Source organism: Chiloscyllium punctatum, chromosome 8 (assembly GCF_047496795.1).
Source record: "Chiloscyllium punctatum isolate Juve2018m chromosome 8, sChiPun1.3, whole genome shotgun sequence".
Taxonomy (NCBI): domain Eukaryota; kingdom Metazoa; phylum Chordata; class Chondrichthyes; order Orectolobiformes; family Hemiscylliidae; genus Chiloscyllium; species Chiloscyllium punctatum.
In genome coordinates, this window is record NC_092746.1 from 63,447,373 (window position 1) to 63,466,335 (window position 18,963).

The window sequence follows — 18,963 nt, forward strand, 5'->3', positions numbered from 1 at the left end:
CCATTACACACTGCAGAGAAATTTGTCCACAAATGTGTCCATAAAAGACCTCAATCAGCTCTCTGGTTAGTCATGGAGTTTGACCTAGAATCAAAATAGAATTGAAGGAGTTTGGTTAGCACTGCTGCCTCACAGCACCAGAGACCCAGGTTCAGTTCTTGCCTCGGGCAATTGTCTGTGTGGAGTTTGCACATTCTCCCTGTGTCTGTGTGGGTTTCCTCCGGGTGCTCCAGTTTCCTCCCACAGTCCAAAGATGTGCAATTTAGGTGAATTGGCAACGCTAAATTGCCCGTAGTGTTAGGTGAAGGGGTAAATGTAGGGGAATTGGGTGGGTTGCTCTTTGGAGGGTTGGTGTGGACTTGTTGGGCTGAAGGGCCTGTTTCCACACAGTAAGTAATCTAATCTAAACACACCTGCCTGGATAGTTATCAAAAAAACATCAGGCAAAAAATTCTAATATATTTCCTGAGTAGCTATATATTTGATGTTCCAGTCACAGACTCTAAGATCCTAACTCCTCCCTCAATTCCTTACCTGACTCTCTGACTACTCCACTGACTGCATAAGTCTGCTCTGATCTGCTTGACTAGCCCTTCTATTCCAACTCACCTGACCTGGCTTCCTCTTTCAACCTCCCCTCTGAGCTGATTCCATCACCCTACCTCCCTGACCACCTGCCCCCATATCTGCCCTGCTTAGCTTCCTGACAATCCTCTTGATCTGAACTGACTCTTTAGACTCACCTACTCACCTCACTTACATACCTGCTATCCTACCCATCTTAGTCATCTCACCAACCTGCCACTCTCCCAACCCATCATCTTGCCACCTTACCCACCTGCTAGCCTACCCACCTGGTGTGAAAAGTTTCATTGAAAGGGCTTTTGCTCTTCCCATCAAGAGTCGCGTTGCTGAATCCGTTTTGAATCATTTTTCATCAGAAGATTATTCAGGAATGTAATTGGTATTTTTTTTGTTTGATCAGGGTCAAAAATAGGATTTCTGATTCTGATGGAAATTTGGGCCTTCAAGCTTTACATCTTGAAAGTGATCTTCGTAATTAAATTTGGAAAACAGCGTTCTATATCACTGCAAAAAATTCAATTTGTAAAACAATGCACAAGATTGTAATTGCCTTGTAGTATTATAGCAGCTCATTTTCAATAATAAAACTGTCAAATTTTGATTCACATTCTGTCTATTAAATTTTCAATTTAATATCAGGTTATTCATTAATATGCTTCAGCAATGTTTGCCATTTTTGGCAGATTTTATTCTGTAAGTGTGCAAAAGCAAATTGGAAATCTGTGCCCTGGAATATTCTAACCATTCATTTTGTCATAGGCATTCACATGGGATTGACACTTATCAATGAGAAATGACTTCTGTCGTTTCTGCTGATGTATAAAAGATACCTTTAAAAGCAAAGCATTAATAGAGGAAAGCTGCCACCCCAGATGCCTTTTTTCATTTAACAGGTCGCTTAACAAGGTAGAACCAGAGACTGCTGCAAGGACAAATGTCTCATAAATTGTATCCTGTTGCTTAATGGGACCACAACAAGCCTTGAAGAAATTGTATGGGCCTCTCAATGAGCAAGTTCTAGTTTTCCCATAGCTTAATGCATTCTCCAAGCAGACTGGTTTTGCAAACTTTTCAACATTTGAACAGGAATTGCAGATTAAGAGGATTTTACTGGCAAGCAGTAGTTTGTGTGAACCCCCCCCCCCCCCCACTCTGTTGGCATTACCTGCTAATTTTCAGAATTGCTGAACAAGTTGGACAATCAAGTTGCAATCCAGTGAATTCCTTTTAGAATCATCTGGTTTGTTTTTAGAACTCAATGTGCAAGTGTTCCAAGGTCATCCTCAATCCTTCTGCACAGAATGAGGTTTCCATATTTCTGGTTACAGTTGGTGCAGAGAATTGTTATGTCTTTTGTCTCCAAATCAGTACTTTTATGGCAAGTGCAAATTTGACAATTTTACATGGATTTATCAACAATGCTTGCCGATAAATGAACGTATCAATGAGACAGCTATTTTCTTTCTTGATAATGTTAAGGTATTGCTTGAATAAATTACTCATCAAGTAGTATCAAATGGGTATTATTATTAACTGAACCTTAAGGAATGATTAGTAAACATAATGTAGAGCGAAAGCAAGTTCACTTGAAAACACCAATCCCTTTAAAGCCCTTACTGTATCTGTTACCACACTCATTTACTTTCTTGAAAACTTGTCATAAAATGTTTCTCAGTTTCCTCCCAAACTGAATCAAACAAATTTCCAAAATACTTATTTTGGTGTTATATTGTGGTTGGAGTCTTGTGCCTCCCTGAGGTGATTGTGGTGACAAGGGGTACTACATCAGACAGGAGGCTGGTTAATGGGATGCTGTCTCTTACCTGCCTTTACCCCAATTCAGTCTGTGGCAGTAAGGCCAACACTCCACCTGTCAAATGGGGTCCATAAATGACTAATAATGCTCATCCCAAAATTTTTATTATCAACTGAGCAGCAGGCTAGAGGCTTACCATCCAGCGAGCTTGAACAGAAAACCCCTGGCTTGTTGGGTAGCAGTCTCCTGGGGTGGCCCCTCACTCAAAGTGTCTGAAGGAGGGAGCTGGCATCAGGATGATTGTGTGTGGAGGGGTGACTGCTCTTGCTGCTGGCATCACTGCACCTTTCCCCTGCAATCCCCTCCCTGCCATCATTTACAAGTGTCAGGGATCCTCCTTGATCCATGAGGGTGCGGTACTGGTCCCACCCATTGCTACTAACTACAGAAGAGCTGCCATGCTCTGATCTGCCCGCAGTTCTTGGTGAGCAGGGTTTCTGCCTGGAAGGCCCACTGCTGGCCTGTCTAGTGCCTGTGCAGCAAAAGATGCAGCAGCCTTTCCCAAATGAGAAGATTCAAATTTCTCACTGGCTGTCAACAGAGATCCTTATCAGGCCCACAAGGTTTCCATTCATATTATAAACTAATTATCATCATTACAACCATATCTTCTTTGTACCAGAAGACGAAGGAACCCAGCATATCACTATCAAGACTCAATAACGAAGGCTTGGACTGTAAGTCACCCCCAATTGTGTTTGGGTAGTGTTGGAATGGGTCCACAGTGTCTAAGCCAGGGATTAGGCCATCAGGATGGGGTCATTGTGCTTGGGTCAGCGACTTGGGGCTCAATTCAAAAGTAGCACCTTTGATTCATCTCCCTGGTCATGGAGTACTTCTATTTGTCGATTACATTCACACTTCTAATTTGTCACATTAGACATTTGGTCATGCTCTCTTTCCAAAGCTAATAGCCAGCCATAGCCAACATTCATTGTTTAAGCCAGAATTGAATTCCATATTTCACTATACAGCACAGAAGAAAGCCTTCACATTTCTTTAGACTTGTCACTTTAAATCAGTGCAAATGAACTCCTGTTCTGCACATATAATTCAAGTTAAATAACACTGTTTGCATTTTCATCGTCCATCACTTGCAACATTTTTAAAATCTTAGTGAAGTTGCTACTTAATCTTCTTTGCTGTAACAAAACTGAATGAGTATGTGAATATCTCTTCATAATTTAGTGCTGAATTCTGAAATCATCCTTCTTGTTGTTTTCAACATCTTCTCAGCACAGTAATGCTCAAAAAGTGTGGTTCTCAAAACTGCACAGCATTGAATGAAGTTGAAGAATGAAAAATGTGACATGACAGATCCCCAACAGCATTACTCACAATGCTGCTCTTACCCAAAATTTCTGGTAAGCATAAATTAACTTAACTTGAGTAAGCACAAACTTGCACAGTTGGCAAACTGAGGAATTGCTCACATAGATAATGGGAATTTTAAGAAAACTAAAATGCTGCAAATGCTGGAAATCTGAAACAAACACAGAGAATACTGGAGAATCCCAGCAGCTCTGGCAGCATATATCGAGAGGGAAACAAAGTTAACAGTTCGACTCTAGTATAATTCTTCTTCAGAATCCAGTAAAGTTGGTAGACAATTTAAACCAGTGTTGGTGGAGCTTTTGCAAGTGGCTTTTCTCTTTACCAAAATCCAAATAGTGGAATTTTGAATTTACACTATTCTTGTAAAAGGTACATTCTGGCAAATGGGACTAGATTAGGTTAGGATATCTGGTAGGTATGGATGAGTTGGACCAAAGAGACTGTTCTCACGCTGTACATCTTTATGACTCTATGAAAGTTCATGCTCCTTCTTCAAATAATGCAAACCATCAAGAACATTTGTTTCCAAGAATATTACCCATACAAATGTTGGTAGAATATCGATAATCATGTGTAATCCTGATACACCTCAAGTAAAAGTAGGAGTTAAATGCATAAGAAGAGTCATCCTCTGATTTTCACTAAACCACAAGGAATTATCTTAATGAAGGGTGTTTTATGCCAACTATGCATTTTCTAGCTCTATTCAAAACTAATCACACAGTCCAGACTTCTGTATATGGCATTGTCCTTTCTTCAGTTCTGAATATTAAACAATTTTCCTTTTGAAAGTTGCAACATTTTTTCTACATTCACTCTCTGTGGCAAAGGATTCCATATGAATTGAAGCAAATGACTTTTGGCCTCTCTTCTCACTCATTTAGTGACAAACTGAATCTGGTGATCTTTCATTTCTGTCAGGGCTAGCTGGTAGCATTCTTGAATTTGAATTGGATAGCTATGGATTTATCCACTCCAGGTCCTGAGCACACTCCTGGACAGTACTTAGACTGTTGCAGTGTCAAAATGTTTTTCAGAATGGCAGCCGGTGACGAGCGGTGTCCCGCAGGGTTCAGTGTTGGGGCCACAGCTGTTCGCATTATATATTAATGATCTGGATGAAGGGACTGGGGGCATTCTAGCGAAGTTTGCAGATGATACGAAGTTAGGTGGACAGGCAGGTAGTACTGAGGAAGTGGGGAGGCTACAGAAGGATCTAGACAGTTTGGGAGAGTGGTCCAGGAAATGGCTGATGGAATTCAACGTGAACAAATGTGAGGTCTTGCACATTGGCAAAAAGAATAAAAGCACAGACTACTTTCTAAACGGTGAGAAAATTCATAAATCCAAAGTACAAAGGGATCTGGGAGTGCTAGTTGAGGATTCTCTAAAGGTCAACATGCAGGTTGAATCCGTGATTAAGAAAGCGAATGCAATGTTGCCTCTTATCTCAAGAGGGTTGGAATATAAAATCACCGTTGTGCTACTGAGACTTTATAAAGCTCTGGTTAGGCCCCATTTGGAGTCCTGTGTCCAGTTTTGGTCCCTACACCTCAGGAAGGACATACTGGCACTGGAACGTGCCCAGCGGAGATTCACACGGATGATCCCTGGAATGGTTGGTCTAACATATGAGGAACGGCTGAGGATCCTGGGATTGTATTCGTTGGAGTTTAGAAGATTAAGGGGAGACTTAATAGAAACGTACAAGATAATACATGGCTTGAAAAGGGTGGACGCTAGGAAATTGTTTCCGTTAGGTGAGGAGACTAGGACCAGTGGACACAGTCTTAAAATTAGAGGGGGTCAATTCAGAACAGAAATGCGGAGACATTTCTTCAGCCAGAGAGTGGTGGGCCTGTGGAATTCATTGCCGCAGAGTGCAGTGGAGGCCGGGACGCTAAATGTCTTCAAGGCAGAGATTGATAGATTCTTGTTGTCTCGAGGAATTAAGGGCTAAGGGGAGAATGCGGGTAAGTGGAGTTGAAATGCCCATCAGCCATGATTGAATGGCGGAGTGGATTCGATGGGCCGAATGGCAGTACTTCCACTCCTTTGTCTTATGGTCTTCTGGTCTTATGTCACCTTGCAGATGGGACATTGAATGGATACCCCATCTGCTCTCGCAGGTGGATATAAACAATCATTTGCACTAGTTCAAAGAGCATGGAACTGTCTCCAAATTTGCCAGCTAATATTTATCCCTCAGTTTGAATCACAAACGAACAGATTAACTGGTTATTATCACTTTGCTGAATGTGAGAGCTTGTTGGAGACAAGGTATCAGCGTTATTTGTTATAATACAAGAATGCCGACAAAATAAGCAAAGTAAGCACTCTGAAACAACCTGTGATCCATAGGAACTGCTCTCAATTCAAGGAAGTAAAGCTACCAATTCAGTGTATCGAAATTATGACATTAAAAAAAATCTCTGTAGCTTTCCCTGGTTCCTAAATATAGTCTCAGTATCTCAAACCACTCCATATAATTGTAATCATCCAGGTGCTTAGAAGATCCTACAGTTTATTTTACCAGATCGTCCTTTACAAATGAAATGCTTGCTATGTATTTTGAAAAAAAGTATTGTTTCTCAAATGAAATGTTCATGTGATTTGGGACTGCCGTAGGAATGAACAACTAAAAAGCAAATAGTAAAAAGAAAGCTCAATGTGGTAAGATGGAGTTCGCCTATTTGTTCTGTGCTCTCTTTAAAGGCTACTTGTGATCAAATATAACTGGGTGGAGAAGGAATGGTGGAAGCTTCCAATTTAGGAAATGTGCAATTTATGAGAGATTGATCACAGAATGTTATAAGCAAATATTGACCGTCTCAAGATTAATTTTATACTCAGAAGACTTGTGAAGCCATGTTAAATTTGTCCCATATTGTATGCATCGGTCAGTTTCCATATGCCAAGAGGTTAGTTTAAAACAGATTGCCTGAAGGCAGTGTGTACTAGTTAAAATTGAGGCAGCGATTTATTTTGTAAATTCAAGGAGCTTTGAATCCCAGTGGCTCTTGTTAACAAAAGGTAAACATTTTGCAAAGCAGACTTCTTTTCAATGGAGGACAGTATAAATTGCTACATAAAATCCTTACTTACAGTGAAATGACTTTAAGTGGTTCATAGATTCCCATTGGAATCAACGTTAAAGCCAGAGTTAAGTTCCTTTAGAAATTTCATCCCCATAAAAACAGTGCACATGTTGAAATACTGCACTGTACACATGTAATAATAAATAGTTGAAGCAACTTTAAAAATACAATAGATTATTAAAGATAAAATAAATTTTACAACAGATTGTTTTTTAAAGAATTGCATTCACATATATAGTACGTTTAGATTGGCCATGTTCCATCTGGTAATAGGAGTCGGTCAATGCATGAAGCAACTGAACTTCTCCCATTAGATGGAGCCGAGGATTTCAGTGTAAGTTTATATTGAGGACAAGGTGTAGACTTCTGCCAAGAGATGAAGTACAGACTTCAGGGCCTCAGGTAAGATTAGAGAGTGGGAGGCATGTCTGGTAATAGTTGTTGCGGTGTTTACCATTCATACAGACTGAACTACTCAAATTGGCAAATAAGGCTTGGAAGTTAAGTTTGTGAACTGCTTTAATGGCAGCTTGCTGAACAAACAATTTTTTAACCAATTGGCGATAAAGTCATTTAGATCTAACATTGTACAATTAGGCAGGGCTAATTAGTAATTTCATAGTTAAAGATCTATTGGGAAACAGTGATCATAATATAATTGAATTCTGTATTCAGTTTGAATCTGACATAGTCTAATTACAAACAAAAATCTTCAACTTAAACAAAACCAATTAAATACATATGGAAGAAGAGCTTGTCAATGTTGATTGAGAAAATAGACTGAAAGGCTGAGTGGTGAATAAACAGTTTCTTAAAAAATTCAAAATGTTCAAAAATAGTTCCATTGAGAATGGAAACTCAGTAAGAAAAATCCAACAATTGGTTATGTAGCAGGTTAAATTAAAAGAATAGGCTTATAATTATAGAAACAAACAACGGACTAATTTTTTAAAAGTTGGAAAAAAAACAAAACATAGACCAAGGGATTAAATTAGCCAGGAATATAAAAGCAAATGGTAAGAGGTTTAATAATAGTAATAAAAGGTAAGATTGTCCCCTAAGAAGCAGAGACAGAAAAAAATATTGGGGGCAATAACAAATACTTCTGTTTTTTGTCACAATAAAATATACAAGTTACACAACAGAAATAAAGGAGAAAGTAAGAGATAATGAGAGTGGGTAAATTATGGTAATTAATATCAGCAGCGAAGCACTGGAGAATCTAAACTCCGACAAATTCTCAGGATGAATATCCTTCACCTTGAGGAAAATCAAATGTAGCTGCAGAAATAATGGATGCACTAGCTATGTTTTTTTTTAGAAAATGCCCTGGATTCTGGAATGGTGCAAGCAGAAAAGAAGTTCACAATTGTGCAACTGTATTCAAGGAAGGAAGGATCTCACTATCAATTGTTACATTATGGCCTTACTTCCAACATAACATTAGAAACAGGGATGTTCATAGATGATAGCACAAAGTGCAGTACCATTCAGGGCCTTTCAGATATTGAAGCAGGCTGTGTGAATATGAATCAAGACCTGGACGAGATTAAGGCTTGGGATAAGTGGTAAGTGCTCGGCTATGACCATCTTCATCAAGACCGAACCTAACCATCTGTCCTTGATATGAAAAAGGAAGTGCTAAAGCTCTGGTAACATTTGTGGAGAGAGACATTTTGAGTGCAATCATTCTTCTTCAGAACTGTCAGAGACTCTCAGGTGGTTGACATCTTCGAAGGTGTTTCATCTCTAGTTTCCATGGTCTTGAGCAATAGATGCACAGGAGTTGGAGTGCATGTGGCATTTTCTCAGGGAAGCTTTGAGGATATCAAAGTTTTCTCTGCCCTCTTGATAACTGCTTGCTATGATAAATGTTTGGAAGAGAGAACATGTTTTGCAAATTCATTTTCAGGCATCCAGGTGATGTGACCCATCCAATACAGCTAATTGAAGGCATCCAAAACCTTAATGTTGAAAACTGTGGCCTGTGAAAGGACACTGACAGTTAAGCATTTATCTTGCCATTGGGTTTTGCACGATTTTGTGAAGGCATAGCTGATGATATTTCTCAAGGGATTAGAGATGTCTGCTATTCATTGGCCATGTTTGCAACACATTCATAAGAGCAAGTGCCATTGCTGCTCCAAAGAACATGAGCTTGTTGATGGACTTAGCATATTTGTTATCACTTTCTTTCGGCAGCCAAAGGGTATGCTAGCACACTGGAGACAATTTTGAATTTCACCAGACATGGCTGAACTTGCTGAGATCAGAGCCAAGATACAGGAATTGATTAATGTTGTCCAGAAACTTTGACATGAATTGAGACATGTGGAGGTTGATGTTGTCTGGCAGGAGCAGACTGGTGAAGGACCTTAATCTTCTGGATGATTAAATGGAGTTCCATTCTCCCATATGTCTCTGTGAAAGCACACTAGCGGTTTTGGAGCTCAGCATCTGAGTTTGTACACATACAAACTTGCTTGAGTATTGCAACTTGATGACAAATTTGGGGTAGTCTTACTTCTGCTTTGGAGGTGCTGTAAGTTGAACAACTTCTCGTTCATTCTGTAAAGAAGTTTGACTGCAAAGTTTCATGAGTATCAGCTGCATTATTATGACAAGGAAGATGGCAATATTCATTGATGCAAGAACACAGTCTTGCTTGACCCCAGTTTAGCAATGTTTGGTTCAGTGTGGATCTGCTAGTGAGGATTGTGGCTGGCATGTTGTGAAACAGTGCACAGAGAACAGAAACAACCTAATTGAAGGGGAATACTCTACAACCCTATTGACTGAGCTGAAAGCTTTTTTAAGGTATGAAGATAGCCACGTTTAAAGACTACTTTTGATCCTTGTTCTTTCCTCGGGTCTGTCTTGTTATGAAAATCATGTCCATTTAGTGGCTTGATAATTTAGCCTCTTGCATTGTGTCTCTAGTAGGAGCTCTTCAGCTAGTTGAGAAAGATGACTGGGGAGTACTTTTGAATGATCTTCACTACAGCAGACAGGACAGAGGGAGAGGCATAGGTAGTTAATGCAATGCATCATATCTCTTTTCTAAAAAATGATTATAATTATGGAATTTCAGTGATATGCTGACATGGTTTCCTGCTTTCAGATGAGGGAGATGAGGGAAATCAGGAGGGCAAAAAGGGGACATGAGATTGCTTTGCCAAATAAAGTTAAGGAGAATCAAAGGGCTTTTACAAATACATTAATGACAAAAAGGTAACTCGAGAGAGAATAGGGCCCCTCAAAGATCAGCAAGGTGGCCTTTGTGTGGAGCCACAGAAAATGGGGGAGATACTAAACGAGTATTTTGCATCAGTATTTACTGTGGAAAAGGATATGGAAGATATAGACTGTCAGGAAATAGATGGTGACATCTTGGAAAATGTCCAGATTACAGAGGAGGAACTGCTGGATGTCTTGAAATGGGTAAAGGTGGATAAATCTCCAGGACCTGATCAGGTGTACCCGAGAACTCTGTGGGAAGTAGAGAAGTGATTGCTGGGCCTCTTGCTGAGATATTTGTATCATCGATAGTCACAGGTGAGGTGCTGGAAGACTGGAGGTTGGCAAATGTGGTGCCACTGTATAAGAAGGGTAGTAAGGACAAGCCAGGGAACTATAGAACAGTGAGCTTGACCTCGGTGGTGGGCATGTTAATGGAGAAAATCCTGAGGGACAGGATGTACATGTATTTGGAAAGGCAAGGACTGATTAGGGATAGTCAACATGACTTTGTGTGTGGGAAATCATGTCTCACAAACTTGATTGAATTTTTTGAAGAAGTAACAAAGAAGATTGATGAGGGCAGAACGGTAGATGTGATCTATATGGACTTCAGAGTAAGGCAGTCAACAAAGCTCCCTATGGGAGACTGATTAGCAAGGTTAGATCTCATGGAATACAGGGAGAACTAACCATTTGGATACAGAACTGGCTCAAAGGTAGAAGACAGAGGGTGGTCGTGGAGGGTTGTTTTTCAGACTGGAGGCCTGTGACCAGTGGAGTGCCACAAGGGTCGGTGCTGGGTCCTCTACTTTTTGTCATTTACATAAATGATTTGGATGTGAGCATAATAGGTACAGTTAGTAAGTTTGCAGATGACACCAAAATTGGAAGTGTAGTGGACAGCGAAGAGAGTTACCTCAGATTACAACAGGATCTTGATCAGATGGGCCAATGGACTTAGAAGTGGCAGATAGAGTTTAATTCAGATAAATGCAAGGTGTTGCATTTTAGGAAAGCAAATCTTAGCAGGACTTATTCACTTAATGGTAAGGTCCTAGGGAGTGTTGCTAACAAAGAGACCTTAGAGTGCAGGTTCATAGTTCCTTGAAAGTAGAGTCGCAGGTAGATAGAATAGTGAAGAAGGCATTTGGTATGCTTTCCTTTATTGGTCAGAGTATTGAGTACAGGAGTTGGGAAGTCATGTTGTGGCTGTACAGGACATTGGTTAGACCACTTTTGGAATATTGTGTGCAATTCTGGTCTCCTTCCTAAAGGAAAGATGTCGTGAAACTTGCAAAGGTTCAGAAAAGATTTACTAGGATGTTGCCAGGGTTGGAGGATTTGAGCAACATGGAGAGGCTGAACAGGCTGGGACTGTTTTCTTTGGAGCGTCGGAGGCTGAGGGGTGACCTTATAGAGGTTTACAAAATTATGAGGAGCATTGATAGGGTAAATAGGCAAAGTCTTTTCCCTGGGGTGGGGGGTCCAGAATGAGAGGGCATAGATTTCAGGTGAGAGGGGAAATATATAAAAGAGACCTATGGGGCAATATTTTCAAACAGAGGGTGGCACGTGTATGGAATGAGCTGCCAGAGGATATGGTGGAAGCTGGTACAATTGCAACATTTAAAAGGCATTTGGATGGGTATATGAATAGGAAGGGTTTGGAGGGATATGGGCCGGATGCTGGCAGGTGGGACTAGATTGTGTTGGGATATCTGGTCGCATGGACGGGTTGGACCGAAGGGTCTGTTTCCATGCTGTACATCTCTATGACTCTATCACTCTATGTATTGACGTCAAAAATGATTCCTCACCATATTTCAATATTTAAATGTGGATTCCACCTGCATTGCCACCCTTGTTGATTCTCAGCCATTGGCTGGCATTTTCACGCATGTTTTTGGCTGGCATTATGCTAAGGTGGTGGCAAATGACGTGCTGTGGGATATACTTAACAGCCTTCAGATCAATGGCTGAATCTCAGTTGATGGATTTCTAAAAGTGATCCTTCCAGCATCCACTGGCTGCCTCCCTGACCTTGATGAGTATCATTCCATTCTCATTGGAGTAGGTCCTTGAGAGCTTGGGCTTTAAGTGTTTATGACTGCACTTCAGAATGAATGAATGAATTAGTTTTATTGTCATGTGCAGTCGAGTGAGTGCAGTGAAAAGTTTGCAATGTCACCACTAATGGTACCATCTTAGGTACAAGATACCTAGGTACAGATACTTAAGTATTTTGTACAAAGTTGAAAGAATAATAAATAAAAATACAGAATAAGAATAAAATAAAAAAAACCTAAATTTACAGTCCTTTCACCCCTGTCCATGCCAGGACTTAGCCTCCAGATCACACCAGGCTTCAAAGCCCAAGGCCTCCAAAGCCTCCCCACGCTGGCCTCCAGTCTGAGACTCCCCTCCCATCACCTACTTCCAGTCTGTGACTCTCTTCCCAACACCAGCCTCCAGTCTGGGAATTCCTTCCCAACACCTACCTCCAGGCTGGGACTCCCCTCCCAACACCTACTTCCAGTCTGGGACTCCCCTCCCAACACCAGCCTCCAGTCTGGGACTCCCCTCCCAACGCCTACCTACGGTCTGGGACTCCCGTCCGAACACCAGCCTCCGGTCTGGGACTCCCGTCCCAACACCAGCCTCTAGTCTGTGACTCCCCTCCCAACACCTACCTCCAGTGTGGGATTCCCCTCCCCACTCCAACCCCCGGTCTGGGACTCCCTTCCCAACACCAGCCTCCCCTCCCCACTCCTACCTCTGGTCTGGGATTCCTCTCCCCATGCCAGCTTTCAGTTTGGGACTCCTCTCCCCGCATGTACCTCCAGTCTGGGATTCCCCTCCCCACGCCAGCCTCCAGTCTTGGACTCCCCTCCCAATGCCTATCTCTGGTCTGGGACTCCTGTCCCCACAGCAGCCTTCAGTCTGGGTCTCACCTCCCTGTGTCAGACTGGTTTGGAACTCACCTCCCCACGCTGGCCTCTGATCTAGGACTCCCCTCCCCATGGTGGCCTCCAGTCTGGGACTCTCCTCTCTATGTTGGACTTGTCTGGGACTTGCTTCCCCATGCTGGCCTCCAGTCTGGGACTTGCCTCCCCACACCGGCCTCTGGTCTGGGACTCTCCTCTCCGTGTTGGTCTGGGAGCTGCCTCCTCATGTCAGACTTGACTGGGGCATTCCTCCCACGCCCGCCTCCAGTCTGGGACTCATCTCCCCACACTGGCCTCCGGTCTGGTCTTCCGAGATGGCCTACCAGCTGAGAATGGCTTTGTCCATTCCCCTCTGAGTAAGTTAAAAGTTTAAAATTTAAAGAAAACACTCAAGAAATGAGGGGGATAAAAGAGAAAAAGGCAAGAAAGGGGTGGAGCAGAGGAGCTCTGGCTGGAGCCTCCTATACTGCAGCCAACTTGCAATATTCTTTCATGTCAATGATGTTGCTGAATTATGGGATTGCCTACACCTTTTTCTGCCCTGTCGCATAGCTTCCCTACGTTTGTATTCAGCTCCCTTTGCTGAGTGGCAAATCCTCTTAGCTTTCCTAACTACTTGCTGAACCTGCATGCTAACCTTTTGAAATTTATGAAATGCGTCACCAGATCCTCTGCATCTTCAGTCTCTATAATCTCTTATTATTTAAATACTATGCTTCTTTTTATGTTAAAATTGACAATTTCACATTTTTCACTTACGCTTACTCCACTAGCCCATTAATTTCATTATCTACAATTTGTAGCCTTCTTGTGTTCTATTAATAATTTACTTTCTTACTTATCTTTCCATTGTCAGCAAATTTAGCAACCATTCATCCAAATCACGACTATAAATTGTAAATAGTTGAGGTACAAGCAGTGATCGCTGAAGCATTCCAGGACGTCCGATACCCTCCACCCTTTTGTTCACATTTTCCTCTTTCAAAGAGGAAACTGGTTAGACATGAGTTCCCTTTCACTAAACCATGTTAACACTGCCTGATAACATTTTTTTCTCAATGCCCTGCTACATTTCCTTTCATAGTAGCTTCTAACATTTTCCCCATGACAGATGTTAGCGAGCTTAGTTTCCTGCTTTCTGTTATCCTCTTTTTTGGAATAAAGGAGTTCATTTTTCTATTTTTAACTCTTTGGAAACCATCTCCATTTCCAGGGAATCAGAATTTAAATCAATTTGTCAACTATTTTAATTGCCACTAGTTTTAAGGCCTTAGTTCCTCAGGACTGAGAGACATGTCAACTTGCAGTTTCAACAGTTTGCCCAGTATCATTTCCCTGGTTATTGTAATTTTCTGGACCTTCTCCTTCTCTTCCATTTTCTGATGTATCACCAATTCTGGGATGTTACTCATATTCTCCACAGTGAAGAGTGCAAAATATCTGTTCAATTTATTTTCTTACTTTCCAATTTTAATTATCAGACCACTTCCTGTCAGAACAATGATCACTTTGTTAACTCTTTATTTTCTGAAATATGAAGAGAAACTGTTACTAGCTGTTATTTATATTTCTAGCTGGTTTTCTCTCATAGTCTAATTTTACCCTTCTTACTAATCTTTTAGCCCTCCTCTGGTATTTTTATATTACATCCAATCTCCTGACTTACCATTCATCTTTGCACAACGATCAGCTTTTTGTTTGATTTTGTTACTACCTTTAACTTGATCAGGTAACCATGGATTGCAAGTCCTCCTTTTGATTTATTTTTTGGAGAAATTCAGCAAGGTTCTTCCAAAACTGCAAACTCTACCACCTAAAAAGACAAGGCAGAATGTGCATAGGAATCCCAGCACCTGCCTGCTCCCCTCCCTGCCACACACCATCCTGACAAAAGCCTAGTGGTAAAACACTCAACTATTAATGCAGAAATTCAGTTCTTGCCTGGGTACTGGGGGTTCAAATCCCACCATGGCAGAGGGTGGAATTTGAATTCAATTTTTAAAAATCTGGAATTAAGAGTCTAATAATCATCATGATTATTAGCGTTGCTAATTGTTGAAAAAACCCTAAAGATCTGGATCACTAATGCCCTCTCAGGAAGGAAACTGTCATCCTCACTAAGTCTGGCCTCCATGTGACTCCTGACCCCCCAGAATGTGGTTGATTCTTAACTGCCCTGTAGACAATTTAGGATGGGCAATAAATGGAGGCCCAGACAGTGAAGCTCACATCCCATGAATAAAGAAATACTCTGAATTATATGGCTGTATCTTCACAGGTGAATAACCACAAACATTCACAAACATTCACTCTGTCCATCACTAATGCTCAGTGGCAGCAGTGCATACTATCTAAAAGATGCACTGCAGTTTGTCAACAATGTCGCTCAGACAGCACCTTCCAAACCCATGAATACTACCACCTAGAAGAACACGAGCACTACCACCTGCGAGTCCTCTCCAAGCCACTCAACCTCTTGATTTGAAAATGCCTTTCTTTCAGTGCTGTTGGGACAGAATCCTGGAACTCCACCCTTAACAGCATGTTGTTTGTTTACCTATACCATTTAGAATACAGCAGTTCAAGAAAGTAGTTCACGATCATCTTCTCAAGGGCAATAGTGATGCAAATGAATACTGGCCTAGACAATGAAGCCTGCATCTCAGAAATGATTAATATTTTTAAAGTACGTCTTTATGGACTGTAGCAGTTTAATTAAATGGCTCACCATCACATTCTTAAGTAGAACAAACAACTGAGAAAGCAAATAAGGGCAGCAAGATGGCTCAGTTGTCAGCGTTGCTGCCTCACCGTACCAGGGACCCAGATTTGTTTTGTTTGGGTGCTCTGGTTTCCTCCCACAGTCCAAAGATGTGTAGTGTAGGTGGATCATTTGTGGGAAATGCAGGTTTAGAGGGATAGAGTGTGTGTGTGTGTGGGGGGGGGGGGTTGGGGGGGAGGGGGAATGTTATGCTTAATTTAAACCTGCAATACAGAAAAGATTTATCCCATGCAATAATCTGTGAAAATTCAAGAGGCCAAGAACTAGTTAAAGCAAAAAGAACAGCTTTATTCCTCAAAGCGTAACAGAGAATAGTTAACTAACAAATATTGACAAGTCCTTCCTTTAACTTGTCTTTTACTTCCCCTTCTATAATACTAGTTTGATAAAACTCCTGATTAAGATTTACTAAAATTTAAATTTCAAAACCAGCCAGGTGTCGATTCTTCTCTTTGTACCTTCCTCTGTCTTCTTTTCTTCTTCTTAGGGATTTCTGTTTCACAGGTCACTGATCGATAAAGGTACCATAAGAGAGCTATTTTTTTGGGCAGTCTGTACATACTGGTGGCTTGGCAGTTCTCCCTCAACTGTTCAATTTTTCCCAATTTTATATCCCAAAGCATCAGACTGTTTCATTGGATTTTAATTTTGTCAATATATTAAATTCAAACCTGATTGGAGTTTGGTATTTTTTGGGGGTATAATTTAAACAGATTAGCCTAATTCAAATTTGTTTTTGTCTTCAGGCAACCAGCTACACTAGCTGCTGGACCAAAAAATTACATTGTATCTTGTTCAGAACCCTTCGTGCTGTCAGGTAGTTCTGCTAGCTTTTAACTTTCTTAAAGGTACTGTATACCTTAATACCACTTCCCCCCCTTAAGAGAAAATGAACCATCATAATGAAAAGATGTTTTTTTTTCTATGCTTTAAACACATTACCTTAACATGCAGATAACTTTAATCTTAGTTCACCTTAACCTCTTCACATATAACTGTGCGTATATAGATAACATTAAACAAATGCAAATCTCATCTAAACTGTATCAATTAATCTGTGATAACACACTGCATTTACATTTCTACGATCTGCAATATGTACGATTTTTAAATTAGAAGTCTGTAACATAAGACCCCAATGAGTTAGTCTCATATTCTTGTCTTTAAAGTGTTCTAAGAATGTAAGAGGATTGTGATCTATGTACATAATCGTCTCCAACACATTGTTCGTGACAAACACATTAAAATGTTGTAAGGCCGGTACCAAGCTCAATAGTTCTTTATCGATTGTGGAGTATTTCCTCTGGTGGATATTGATCTTCTTCGAAAAGTATCCAATTGGCAGTTCAATCCCATCCTCATCTTCCAGCAGGAGTACAGCTCCAACTCCAATGTCACTAGCATCAATAGTGACTTTAAAAGGATTTGAAAAGTTTGGTGCAGCTAAAACTGGTTTGGTGGTTAATATTGATTTCAAATGGTTGAATGCCTCCTGGTATGGTTCTATCCACCGAAACTTTGTGTTCTTCTTCAGCAATTTGGTTAATGGTGCCACTACACTGCTGAAGTTTGGAACAAACTTCTGATAGAATCTGCTGAGTCCGAAGAATCGAAGCACATCTTTCTTCGAGGCTGGTCATGGAAATTCCTCGATGGCCTTCATCTTTGCATTCCATCTTGGGGTCAACCTTCCAAGACCGATGTTATGTCCCAAAAATGTCACCTCTGCTTTGCAAATTCACTTTTATTTAAGGTTATCACCAGTTTTGCCTCTCATAGTCATTTAAAGAGCTCTGCCAATTGTACCATGTGAACTTTCCAAGATCACTACATCATCCAAATAGACTGCGCAGTTTGTTAGTTCAGCCACAACTCTGTTCATGAGTCTTTGGAATGTGGCGGGTGCATTCTTCGTTCCAAATGTCATCACTCTAAACTGACATAGCACATTTGGGGTTACACACAAAGGTTTATTTTGCCCTCTCTGATAAAGGTACCTGCCAGTAACCACGCATTAACGCACCAACTTGGTGATGTAACTGGCCTTGGCTGACTTTCTTGATACAGCCCTCCAATCTAGGACTTGGTATGAGTCCGATTTTGTACTGACATTTACCTTCCAACAATCCACACAGAATCATTGAGTCCCGTCCAGTTTGTAACTAAGATGATTGGCAAACTCCACTCACTTTGGCTTGGTTCAATGATATCCTCATCGAGCATGGTCTCCACCTCCATCTGGACCTGTGTGGCTTTGAAAGGATTAAGCTGATATGGGTGTTGTTTTATTGGAAGAGTACTCTCTATGTCTACATCATGTACAATAGCATTAGCCTTCCCCATCTGATTCTTACATATAGAGTCATAGAGTCAGAGAGATGTACAGCATGGAAACAGACCCATTCGGTCCAACCTGTCCATGCCGACCAGATATCCCAACCTAATTTAGTCCCACCTGCCAGCGCCCAGCGCATATCCTTCCAAACCCTTCCTATTCATATAGCCATCCAAATGCCTTTTAAATGTTGCAATTGTACCAGCTTCCACCACATCTTCTGGCAGCTCATTCCATACGCGTACCACCCTCTGTGTGAAAAAGTTGCCCCTTAGGTCTCTTTCATATCTTTCCCCTCTCACCCTAAACCTATGCCCCCTAGTTCTGGACTCCCCGACTCCAGGGGGAATGACTTTGTCTATTTATCCTATCCATACCCCTCATAATTTTGTAAACCCCTATAAGGTCACCTCTCAGCCTCCAAAGCTCCAGGGAAAACAGCCCCAGCCTGTTCAGCCTCTCCCTGTAGCTCAGATCCTCCACCCCTGGCAACATCCTTGTAAATCTTTTCTGAACCCTTTCAAGTTTCACAACATCTTTCCGATAGGAAGGAGATCAGAATTGCACGTAATATTCCAACAGTGGCCTAACCAATGTCCTGTACAGCCGCAACATGACCTCCCAACTCCTGTACTCAATACTCTGACCAATAAAGGAAAGCATACTAAACGCCTTTTGCTTTCCCAAAATGCAGCACCTCACATTTTTCTGAATTAAACTCCATCTGCCACTTCTCAGCCCATTGGCCCATCTGGTCCAGATCCTGTTGTAATCTGTGTTAACCCTCTGCCATCTGCAAACTTACTAACTTACCTCTTATGCTCGCA